Source organism: Balaenoptera ricei, chromosome 19 (genome assembly GCF_028023285.1).
Source record: "Balaenoptera ricei isolate mBalRic1 chromosome 19, mBalRic1.hap2, whole genome shotgun sequence".
Classification (NCBI taxonomy): domain Eukaryota; kingdom Metazoa; phylum Chordata; class Mammalia; order Artiodactyla; family Balaenopteridae; genus Balaenoptera; species Balaenoptera ricei.
Genome location: NC_082657.1, coordinates 33,704,644 through 33,717,841, shown reverse-complemented (window position 1 = coordinate 33,717,841; position 13,198 = coordinate 33,704,644).

Genomic DNA, 13,198 nt, shown 5'->3' with positions numbered 1-13,198 from the left:
TGGACACCTGATTCTGCCCTACAAGCATTCTCCTTTGTTGGATGCTGGTGATTTAATTAGCACTGCTTTGAGTCAAGGGGTGCCTTCTTTACCTGAAACAGGGCCTTTCCCTGAAACAACTGCCTCCTAATCTTTCCATGAAGCCAGAGCTGGCTCTTTGCTTCCTGGAACTTTGCAAACCTGTCAGGGGCTCCCATCTGACTCCACAGTGCTCTTTATATGAAATTATGAGACATGATCAGATCCGAGCTGTTCTTTTGCTGCACTGAGACAATTTCTGGAGGCAACACACCTGGCTGGCCTCGAGTGGTGATTAATTTTATGTGTTTAGGGTGCAATCATCACTCAGAAAAGAGGCTGAGGGTTGTGATGATAGATGATGGGCAGGCAGGAGATGGCCCGTGGAACTGTTCTACACCATCAGTTCCTTTGATCGCTGGCAGAAGTTCAGAGGTAACTTCTTTGCATCTGCCCAGAATAAAGAAAGCTACCATAGACTTTGCAGAGCTCCCTTCTAGGAGTTTGAGGACTACAGCATTCAAGCAGCTCAAGCTGAGACGGGTCTCCATTGGCTTTTCAGATGCGTCTTCAGAAATAACATGCGTGGATCTCTATTTTGCATTTAAAATATGTTTGTGTGTATGTGCTAACAGGCAAGAGCTAAATCGGACTCCATGTTGGATCTGTTTCTTTGACTTTACCCTTTGCTTTTCGTTGCTTTTGCTGTCATTATAATAGTACATAACGGCCTGCCTCAGGGAACCCTGCCCCTCTGCCTGAATGTTAAACTAAAGTACCTCCGTTCAGCTCACAGGGAGACAATCTGACCCCGTCCCCCTGTGGCCGGCTGCAGGAAAAGAAGAAATTAACACATCCCCTCCCCGAGGCTGGCCATTCCAGGGGATATTTGCAAAACTTATGGCCTTTTTACTTTACTTCCCCATCTCCTCCGCCTCTCTGTGCTATAAAAGAAACTGGCATCCAAACCCCGATAAGATGGTTTCTCGGAGACCCTAGTCTGCCATCTTCTCTGTCTGCCGGCTTTCCGAATAAAGTCGCCTTCCTTGCCTCAGCACCTCGTCTCCGATTCATTGGCCTGTCGTGCGGCGCGCAGAGCGAGCTTGGACTCGGTAACATAACGGGGTGCAGTGGATGCTGGGGTGTACTGCCTTGATGCCCCTTCAGGGCTGAGACACTCATCCCCCACCCTTCATTCCCATCCCACCCTGGAGTGATGGCTGCTAGCCGCTCACAGCGGCTCCCCTCTCGGGGATGAGGGAACTAGTTCACCCAAGGTTACACCTCCCTCCCTGGCAGCTCAGAATACAAGACTGGGCACTGTTAGGGCATAAAAGTCGAGCCTCTTTGACTCCATTTGGCACATCTCTGAAGGGTCATCCCAGCAAGAATGCTCCCCACGACATCAGATGTGCTCTCTGCAACTGCCCAACGCCTCCAAGATCTCCTTACTCCCTAACAGTATTGTTTCTGAGAACATGCCCTGCGTGCAAATCTCCATCTCTAGTTCCAGAAACCCGACCTAAGACAAAACTCACCTTTAAGAGAAAGCATATCTCATTATAATATGATGGTAGATAAATTTTTGTCCCCCAAACTAATATCCACATTTAAAAAATCCAGCCAGCCTGAGATACCCAACTGTAGAACATATATCAACTTCTGCAGCTTTGATGACAAACCCCCCTCTGGTTAAAGCTTACGTCAGTGAGCAGGGACATTACTGAACAACTACTAATCAGGAAAATGATGTATGGATTAAAGTAAACACTCCAAAAGCATTTTTTGCTCAAAGAGATTCAAGGGAAGGGATGCTTATACCAACCCAAAGAGAAAAAAATACCCCTTTTGTACTTCAATTAGCAAACAATAATTTGGCTAATTGGAAGCAAATGTTTCTTCTTTTATCACATGGATTCCACAGTTCTTTGCCCAATGCTGTCCCCTGCAGGGTAGAAGAAATCAAATCAGAAGACTGAACCATTCCTAGGCCAAGAAGCCCTGTGATTACAGGGGGAGAAAAGGTTGTGTCCCAGAGGCCAGCATTTCCTATCCAGGCCTTCTTCCAGGAAGATGCCACGATTTCCCGGAAAAGCATTTCCTAGTCATTCTGCAAATAATAACTCTCCAGAAGTCATTTCTGAGGCAACCGCAGCCAGCTTCATGGATTTCCTTGGTTAAATGTCAAGACTTGAGACAGTTTGCTTTTTGGACCCGGTGAAGGACTGATGTTTGGAGAAACCAGCCAACCTGAGCTGGAAGTCTGCAAAGCAAATGACCTCTCAGCTGGGAGAGGACATTGCTTTTTTAAGAGGTAAGCAGCAAAGGACTTGAGGAAATGCTCTCAGCTTAGGTTATTCTATGCTGCTGTCCTAGAAGACAGCTGCTTTCTTAGAGGATAAGCAGTTCGTCAATATGCTAGTGAGTACTAGAAAAGACGAGTCGGTCTCACTCTGGGTCCTCCCAAGATCAGAACTGCAGCCTGGCCCATGCCCCCCACCAGGGCAGAGCGCTGGCAGCGGGGGGTGGTCCTGGGGACTTCCGCTCCTGCCCTGGCTTCACTTTGTCACCACTGACTTCCCAGGAGCCCAAGAAGCACCCCTTGGGAAGGAATGTGTCATCTCTATTTGCACAGAATAGATTGATTTTATGAGCTTTTGCATCCTGGGTGCAAAAACCAAACCCGAAACCCCACATCTCTCACCCTTGCCCTTCTCTCAGCATCGTGACGGTTTCAGCTGATTGTCTGTCCGGTCTCTATGCCCACAGGTGGTGATGGTGGAAATGGTAACAAAAATCCTTTCCCTTCAAATCGTTCATTGAATCCTCACAGCAATAGCATAAGGTGAGTGTTATGATCATCCCACTTTACAGATGAGAAAACTGAGACTCAGTGAAGTTCAATCACTTGACCCACATCCCACGGTCAGTGAGGGTAGAATCAGGCCGAGGGCTTCAGCTTCCTGAGCAGACAGCTCACAGACCCCTTCTTCATCGGCAGAGCAAAGGGGTGGGAGGAAAGAGGTGTGGTTGACCAAACCCCACTAGGAAAAATGTTAACCTCTGGGAAGCCAGGAAGCCAGCATTGGAAGACAGGTGCTGATGTGAGCACTTCTGTCTTAGATCCTGGAAGCAGGAGGAAAGGCCTGTGAGGTCCATTCATTCATTCAACATTTACATAGAAGGAACTCCGTGTCAGTCGCTGGCTGGGGACACAAAGTTGGTTATAGCCCCAGTTTTCGAGGTACTCACAGTGTGGTTGGGAGAGGGAGGTCTGTAGTCATGGGGGTCCTGCCTCCCTGCGTGCCCCCTCCCGCTGCTGCTCTGAAGGGTCACTGGGCTGGCTGGGGCCCAGCTCTCGGAGAAGCCCCCCAGGTGTGGAGTGAACAGCTGGCGGCCGCCCTACATTTCCTACCAGTGGAAACCTGTGCATCCATCTGTTTCCTAACATCTCATCTTCGGTCATTTTCTGAGCCTCCTGTTTCTGAAGTTATGGAAATAAGCCTCATTCTTACCCTCAGCACAGATCCCAGGCCTCTGCTTTGGGCCCCCTTGGGTCTGTGTTAGGATCCAGGAGCCAGCCATCCTGTTTCTGGAAGAGAGATCATTTCACCACCCCATGAGAGGATTGGCAGCTCCGGCCACCCCGTGGTGTCATTGGACCCAGTGGGCTGGGCACCCAGTAGCAGGGATGGGAGGTCACATTTCCACTGGTCCTGGCCTCTCTTGACTAGCATCTTCCCCAGGTCCCAGTGTTGTGCCAGCTTGGTAAACAAGAGGTGTTAGGAGGCCCACAGGGAGCTTATAGATTAGTCTGGAAGCCACAAGGCATGAAAACACAGGACTCGAATGGAATTGTGGGGAGATTGGGATTGAGAAAGACCTCTTACCATGCCCAAAGCCCATAGTGCACTTAAATGTTCCCCCTTAGATGAAGGCTAAACAGGGACTGGGAAAATAAAGCTTTGGCACTGGAATCTTTATTCACTTGTTCACACATTTATTCATTCAAGAATAATTTAGTAAGCTCCTTCCACATGTCTGGCCCTATAACATTAGATAATTTAAGTTCCTGACCTCATGGAACTTATAGTCCAGTTAAGGAGACAGGCATTAACCAAATAATCGGATAAATAAATGGCAGCCCCGAGGCTCTCACCCTCACCCCTCTGGGCAGCCAAACACCCTCATGCCTACCCTCCCCTGCCTGGAGAGGGTGGGTGCCCTCTGTGGGCATCCCCAACCTCAGATGGGGACCACTGCCTGTCACCCTACCTCCTTCCCCAAGCAGAATGCCTCAGTTCCTGAGCATCTAAGCACCCACCCTTTCCTGTAAGACCCCCAAGAATCACTGGTTGAAAATCTAGTTGTCCTTATTTGTCCATTTGTCCTCAGCTTGTGTGCGCCGGGGTGGTTACTACAAACAGCACTGTTCAACTGCTAACGAGAAGCCTGGGAACGCCTCTCTTCCAAGTAGGAGCCATCAAACCTTATAATCTTTATCCCACAAGCACAGACTGCCCATGGAGCTCAGAGCTTTCAGGAGGAAAGCCAGGGGCCTTTTGCAAAGCAGATATCACACGCTGCTCTACACAATTTTTTTTTTTTTTTTGCTACCATGCTAAGACATCATTTTAGTTGCAGTGTCCCATGAACTACACCCATGATCATTAAGAACTTTCTGGAGTTAGATTGATGTTGGAAACATTGAGCTCCTGCACTAGAAGCTTTCCACCTTCCATCTGTTGGATGCTTTGACCTTTCCTTAACACCATTAAGAGATAAAAAGTTAATCTACTGAGAAAAGATGCGTGACCTTTCGGAAGAGAATGGGTACCACTGTGCGGCCTCCCATGATTGAAGGATTTTTTACGTTCAGGAGTCAGGCTTTATATGTCTCTGAGCAGGATAACTGTGGAGAATAATATCATGGCACAACCAGGAAGGTCTATATCCCAGCTAAAGTAGCTGGGGATTAGGCAAAATGAACGTCAAGGAATGGGGTCACGTGACCTTGTCACGCCACAGCTCACACTCATGACCAATCCACTTCATTGTTGAACACAGACTTTGGCCTGAAAAATGGTACTTGCTGACAAGAAACTGTTGACTATGGTAACCCTTAGCCAGGTGACGAGGTACCTAGGATGCAATGGACCAGAGTCCTCTCCATTCAGTCATTCACTAATTTGACAAGTATTTGTTGAGTGCCTGGTATGTACCAGATACTTGTCTAAATATTGGGCACATAACAATGAAAAAAGTCAGAAGCCCCTGACTTCAAGGAGCTCATATCCTAGTTGAGAAGACAGATAATAAATAAGATACAATGAAATATAAACAGTATATAAGTAAAATGCATGGTAAGTAAAATAATGATGAATCCTAAGGAAAAAATAATGCAGCAGGGCAGAGGGGCAGGAATTATCTGAGTGGTGGAAAGTTGAAATTTTAAATGACAGGCCAGAGAAAAGTATTGGAATTGTTTGTTGTCGTTTTGTTTTTATTTTTGTTTTTTTACCTATTATGTCTTTTGAGAAGGGCAGAAAAACAAGAACAAAAACAAACCAAAAAACAAAAAAACCAAGCTCCTGGCCTATGGCTGATAACACATTAGCTAATCTCTTCTCTTTATAGCTAGAGACTTTATCATACAAATTCATGTTTGGGATGAAGAAGCTTACTAAGTCCTCCAAGATCAAGGAAAATATCTTTCTTTAGTAAGTGAATCAAGCAAATGGAAGCACAGGTGGTGGAGGGATTTATAACAACAATTGACCAAGGTGAGTCACAAGTAGCCTGGATATATTTAAAAACAAATATATTTTTAAACGTGACAAATAGAACCTTAGCATCCTACATTTCATACCAAGGTAGAAACGTTTTTATGAAATTAGCGAGGACCCAGTGGATGGGTCCCCACACCTTGGCTTGTGAACCCTCACGCCCATTCCCATTCTTGCCCTGACCCGTGCTGTGTGGCAGAGGTTGACTTGTACCCAGCCATCAGGTAGTCCGTCTCCAGTAACACTGGCCGATGAGAGGCACAGGAGGTGCAGAGCAGCAGGAAGAGAGAGACCAGAGCATCTCGCCCTTCCTTTCTGCTTCGGGTGGTCCCTCCGGGCAGCGGCTCCGTCTCCAGCCTGGCTCAGCCTCCTGTAGGGCAGCTCCCCTTCCATGGTCTCGACTCTGGCTCTGCAGGTTCTGGTTCCTTCTGAGCAGCCACATCCTTCCCGGTCCCAGCTCCCTCTGGATGGCCGAGGGAACAGCAGCTTCTTGCTGGTGCTGAGAGCTAGGTTTGTTCTTTCAACTCATCCAGCTTCTTTGGTTCACTGTGAATTTCCCCTGACTGAACTATCTGATGTGGGTTCTGTGTCCCTGACTAACCCCTGATGTGAACGCAAATCAACTTCAATAGCTCTAGGACTGAGCCGTAAGAGATCCGTGTACCAAATCTCTCAGCCCCTTATAAACCACCAAAAAAAAAAAATTCATGAATCCATCCCAGGCCATTCCTGCGAGTGAATGCCCTACCAGCCTTGTTTACCTGCCCTCATTAAGCCCCATCACCATTCTTCACTGAAGCACTCATCTTCGCTCCCTGACTACTGGACACACATCAGGCTGCTTACCTCCCTTTCTGAAGATGGTCCACCCCTTGACTCCTCGGCCCCAAACACTTGGGCCAGGGCCCCTTGGTTCATGGGGCTATATTTGGTGGTACTACTTTTGAGAGCCACACATGGAGGCTGAGGGCTCCATTGCGACCAACCCCTCTTTTCTCATTAGATGTTACCAACTTCTTCATCAGCATCTCCTGGAGCTTCCGGAAATTTGCCTCTCAAGGACTGTGGCGGCAGTTTTTTTTTTTTTTTTTTTAAATGAGGTACATGTGGGGTGACACAAGAGCTACAAGTGTCCGATTTGGCTCTCTGGACACTGGCTCTGCCTGGTCTTCATTTCTGTTTTCTGAAGGGTGAGGATTAGCTGAAGCATAAATGCCTTCTTTTCCGCACAAGAAAAGCTCAGCTTTCTCCACTGCCACCTTTCTCAAGCTGTAATCTGAGGAGCAGTAAGATTTGAATGTACTTAGATTGTTAGTAATGAAGATTCCTGAACCCTACATCCGACTTAGCAAAGCAAAACCCTTGTGACCTGAGAGTCCTGGTCTTAACCACCCCCTGGGGATTTTCATGCAGACCGAAGGTTAAGAATCTGTGTGCTGGGCTTCCCTGGTGGCTCAGTGGTTGAAAATTTGCCTGCCAATGCAGGGGACACGGGTTCGAGCCCTGGTCTGGGAAGATCCCACATGCCGCGGAGCAACTAGGCCCGTGAGCCACAACTACTGAGCCTGCGCGTCTGGAGCCTGTGCTCCGCAACAAGAGAGGCCGCGACAGTGAGAGGCCCGTGCACCGCGATGAAGAGTGGCCCCCACTTGCCACAACTAGAGAAAGCCCTCGCGCAGAAACGAAGACCCAACACAGCCATAAATAAATAAATAAAAAATAAAAATTTAAACTGTAGTTCATGGGTTTCCCTGGTGGCGCAGTGGTTGAGAATCTGCCTGCCAATGCAGGGGACACGGGTTCGAGCCCTGGTCTGGGAAGATCCCACATGCCGCGGAGCAACTAGGCCCGTGAGCCACAACTACTGAGCCTGCGCGTCTGGAGCCTGTGCTCCGCAACAAGAGAGGCCGCGATAGTGAGAGGCCCGTGCACCGCGATGAAGAGTGGCCCCCACTTGCCACAACTAGAGAAAGCCCTCGCACAGAAACGAAGACCCAACACAGCCATAAATAAATAAATAAATAAAAATTAAAAAAAAAATTATGAATAAACTGTAGTTCATTCATTAAAAAAAAAAAATCTGTGTGCCACAGCTTTTCAAAGCCTCAGACAAGGGCCATGGACACCTACTTGCTCTGTGTGTCCAGTGACCCCTCCACTTCCTCTGGGAAATGCTTCCCTTACCACACAGGGAGTGGTATATGACTTTACCCCACTGGTCAGAGTTCCTTGGTCCAGAAGTAGGCACCTGACCCAAACTAGATCAGCCAGAGACCCTCCTGGGAACTTAAAGTTGGAAGCAGGAAAGAGAGGCAAACTGTCTCCAGGGATGGAATCAAAAGCCCCAATCTGTCAGTGAACATTTTCCACCACAGGTAGAAGAAGGCATGTAGAGAAAGAACGGAAGCATCAAGCAGAATTCTAGAAAAGAAAAGGCATGAGAAAGTCCTGGGGGCCCAGATATATTTCTGCTCCTCCTGTAGTTTGGTAGTTCAGTCTGGTTTGGCTTTACGGGCTCCTTTGGATTCTGGGAACCAGTCAAGTCCTCCTTTTACCTAAGTCACTCTGAATGGAGTGGAAATTGCAATGGATAGATTTTATACCGTGTTCCACAAGTACAAAGAATCGGTCTCAAGCCTAAATTCTCTCTTTTACTTTGCACTTCTCCTAATCGGAGCTGGAAGAAAGCTGGGAAATCATGTCGTCCAAGGGATGTCACACAGTGCTATAGAGTCCTATGTTTCCCTGGAGATTCTCAAGAATGAGCAGGATCTCAAGTGCTGGGGTCCCAGATCCACTCCCTGCGCTGCACCTTTTACTCTGTTTAGATACTGGGTTTCCAGAAAAAATTTCATTTGGAAAAAAAAAAAAAGAGTTCTATTTCAAGGAAAACAAACAAATACGCTGACATAGCCTTTCTCCCATTATACAGACGGGGAAGCTGATAAGCAATGCCTTGCCCAAGGTCAAATAACCAATTCTGAGACTAAAAACCTTATGGAAACGAGCAACCTGATTAAAAAATGGGCCAAAGACCTTAACAGACACCTCAGCAAAGAAGATATACAGACAGCAGATAAACATATGAAAAGATGCTCCATATCCTATATTATCAGGGAAATGTAAATTCAAACAACAATGAGACACCACTGCATACCTATGAGAATGGCCAAAATCCAGAACACTGACAACACCACATGCTAGTGGGATCTGAAGCAACAGAGACTCTCGGTCATTGCTGGTGGGAATGCAAAATGGTACAGCCACTTGGAAAACAGTTTGGTGGTTTCTTGCCAGACTAAATATACTCTTACCATATGATCTAGCAGTCATGCTTCATGATATTTACCCAATGGACGTGAAAACTTATGTCCACACAAAAACCTACACATGGATGTTTACAGCAGCCTTATTCATAACTGTCAAAACTTGGAGGCATCCAAGATGCCCTTTAGTAGATGAATGGATAAAAAAACAGTAATACATCCAGACAACGGAATATTATATAGCTCTAAAAATAAATGTGCTGTCAAGCTATGAAGGGCTACGGAAGAATCTTAAATGTGTGTTACTAAGTGAAAGAAGGCAATCTGAAAAGGCTACATGTTGTGAGATTCCTACTATATGACATTCTGGAAAAGCAAAACTATGGAGACAGTTAAAAAGGCCAGCGGGGCTTCCCTGGTGGCGCAGTGGTTGAGAGTCTGCCAGCCAATGCAGGGGACACGGGTTCGAGCCCTGGTCTGGGAGGATCCCACATGCCGCGGGGCGACTGGGCCCGTGAGCCACAACTACTGAGCCTGCGCATCTGGAGCCTGTGCTCCGCAACAAGAGAGGCCGCGATAGTGAGAGGCCCGCGCACTGCGATGAAGAGTGGCCCCCGCTTGCGCCAACTAGAGAAGGCCCTCGCACAGAAATGAAGACCCAACACAGCCAAAAATAAATAAATAAATAAATAAATTAATTAATTAAAAAAAAAAAAGGCCAGTGGTTGTCAGGGTTTGGGGGGAAGGGAGGAATGAATAGGCAAAGCACAGAGGACTCTTAGGGCAGGGAAAATACTCTGTGTGATACTGTAATGGTGGCCACATGTCATTATACATTTGTCCAAATCATAGAATGTATAACCCCAAGAAGGAAACCCTCATGTAAACTGTGGACTTTGGGTGGGTGATGATGAATCAGTGTAACATCATCAACTGTAACGCAAGTCCCACTCGGGTGGGGAAGGTTGATAATGGGTAAGACCACGCACATGTGGAGGCAGGGGATATATGGGAAATCTCTGTACCTTCTCCTCAATTTTGCTGTGAAAAAGACAATTTTTTCCTCTGAAAAAAGTAAAAGCCTTAATAAAAAAAAAAAATCAATTGACACACACACACAAACCCTTATGGAAACCCACCATATACTTCCTAGATTTGATCCTCTGAAAACTTTTCCTTTTATATACTTCGAAAGGTACGAGTTTTTTAAAAAATAAACAGCAGCATGAGGTCCACTTGGGAACCTATTATCTGGAAGAGCGGCGCTTTTTAACCAGGCTTGTCTCCTGTCCCAGCTGTCCTTTGTCTTATGCTGCCATAGTACATGCCCAATCAGACTTTCCACCACGCCAAACTGCTGTCATCACATAAATGCAGTGGGGAGCCACTTGGCATGTCGTAGGCCCTCAATGGGTATTTACTGAATCAAGAAATAGAAATCTCCCTTTTCCAACAACCTTCCTTCCCTGAGTGAAAACACATTCCAACAGCAACAACACAAAAATGCAGCCCCGCAGCTCAGGCAGTGGGGAGGTGGGGCGGGTGGGAAAAAGCTGATTTCGGGTTCCATCCAGCTGCCACTCTGAAGGGCAAGGTTGGTTGCCTTCGGTGCCAATCTCAAGAGTGCGAGCAGATGTGAAAATCAAACACAGGATTTCAGAAGTATAAACTGTTTATCTGTGTGCTGAGAAAACCTATTCATCGCCTGAGCAGGCCACTCAGTCCCCGCAGTTCCTTCCTTCCTAATGGGCGTCTTGCAGTTATTTTTTTCTTGGTGGCAGTGTGACTCCTCGCTGGGTGGTAGGGTGTAGGCTGGCCTGTGCAGTGACTGCTCAGTGCCCAGGAGACGAGGCCAGCCAGGGTAGGGTGAACGCCTGCTGCCATCATTAATTTTTAGGGAACGAGCGCCGTGATTCTACCCAACACCAAGTTTATGTGCCAGACAGCCACCTCCTGGGCCAGAATGGAGCTTGCAGAGCAAGAAATAAAACATCAGGAGAATCCAAAGCATTGTCTGCTGGGAGGAAAGGACTGAAGGGCTTGCCTGTCGAGATTGATGCCAGAGCAGGCCCCAAAGAAGCATCCTGGAATGAACTCATGTGGGTGCCAGGGAAGGACTGTACACATCCAAGGTGCCTGGGACCCTGACTTCTGGGAGAGAGTAGCACAGAGCAACTGGAGGGTGAAATGCAAAGAAGAGACCTGAGAGTCGCCGGTCTGTGTGGGAAGCCTGGCTCCACCACTTCCCGACTGGGTGACTATGGTTCAGTTGTTTCCCTTCTTTGGGCTTCTGGGTTCTCATCTGTAAAATGGGACAATAGTAGTCCTGAACTCCTAGACTGTCTGTGAGAGTTGAATGAGATTGTCCACATAGGGCTCTTAACATAGTGGGTGCTCAATAAAGGAAGTTATCATTGGTACGATGATCACTGGCCTGTGGGTCCAGGCCATGGAGCAGTTGCCTGCCTGATGGGGGCTGAGCAGGCCTCCCAGACCCTCTGTGTCCTTGTCCCAGCTGTCAAGGTGGCTCTGTTCTCTTGACCCTCTGACTAGTCAGACACAGATGCCACCTGGGAGGGGTAACGTATCTGGTTTGCTCTGCCACCTCCTAGCTTGGGGCAGGTCTCTTAGCCTTCTTGTAGCTCCATTTCGTCTCCATAAAACAGGGCCAAGAATCCTTACCTTTGGGGGGCTGCGGCGAGCAGTACTGAGATAGTGAGCATAAATTGCAGTGTTCTGTCAGGCGTGCTTGAAGCATCTGATAAACAATAGCTATGATAGCTATGATGGTAAATATTAATAGTGACCATGGATAGCTGTCAGAGCCCCTGAATAATTTCTATCTGAAGGAAAGGCTTTGTGCATGGAGCACTGCCCGGGCAAGATCATACTAAGCAGGCCTCTAAATCCTAACAGGATAGTTACACAGTCTCTACAGAGTCAAAATCTCCTTCTATTCTCACAAAATCTTATTCGTGGAGGAGGACAATTGATAGTTTCCCCTACTTTACAGAGCAGATCACGGGGACTGATTAAGCATATTGTGGGATCACACAGCTAATACCTGGCAAGGTGAGGCTCCAGACCTGTCTAAAATCATGAAACCCAGTGGTCCTTCCACTGTCACAGTGGATTGCAACCAGGGGCAATTTTGCCGGCTAGGGGACATCTGACTATGTTTGGAGACATTTTTTTTTTGTTTGTCACAACTGGGAGGGGGAGACCCTACTGGCTTCTAGTGGGTAGGTGCTAGGGATGGTGATAAACATCTTCCAATGCATAGGACAGCCTCCACGACAAAGAATTACCCAGCTTAAAATGGCAGTAGTGCGGTGGTTAAGAAACCCTGAACTACCCTCTAGCTGCTTCGAACTGAGGTGTCCTGGCCAGTAGAGGTCAGAGGGATATGGAAGGGAGACAGGAGGCGATGGTAGTGGGGGAGAGGGGAAGTTCAAATACACACTTCACCTCCCCCACCAAGGGAATGCAGCAGCGGAGATGCTATGCCAGTCTGAGCCTCCCGTCTTAACACGCCTAGGATTGCCCACCTCTGCTCTCTTGGAACAGAGCCAGTTTGACTTCCTTGAGGCTAGGTCCTCCTGCTCTGCCTGAGCTGCCCCAGATGACACCATGTGGAGCAGGAATGAGCTACCCAGCTGAATGCAGCAAGATAAATAGCAGTTGTTGTTTTAGGTGACTCTTTTTTGGAATCTTAATGATAAAAAAAAACCAACAAAATTTTTTATTGTATTGGTGAAAGCACACGGGCCTGCATCAAAAGGCACTTGGGCCATTTAAAATGAAAAGAGGGCCTCGGGGCCCCCAACATTCTGTAAGGTATACTCAGCTACAAATGTGAACCATTTCTTAAGAAAATGGAAGAATCTCTCAAAGGACAAAGCTAAGAGCCCAGAGAGCTGAGAAAAAAAAGCTGGGAAGAAAATGGAATCAGGGGCACTCTTCTAGGGAGAAGAACTGGGTCATGGTCAACTAATATTTCATGACCCCCTCTCCCCAGAGCACAGGGCCCTAGCAACGTATGCCCAGTTTAGGTTTCAGAATTGCTGTGGACCAACGAGTGCTGTGCGTTTCCCATGCTTCTTCTTTGTGAAAGGGAGTATCTATTGC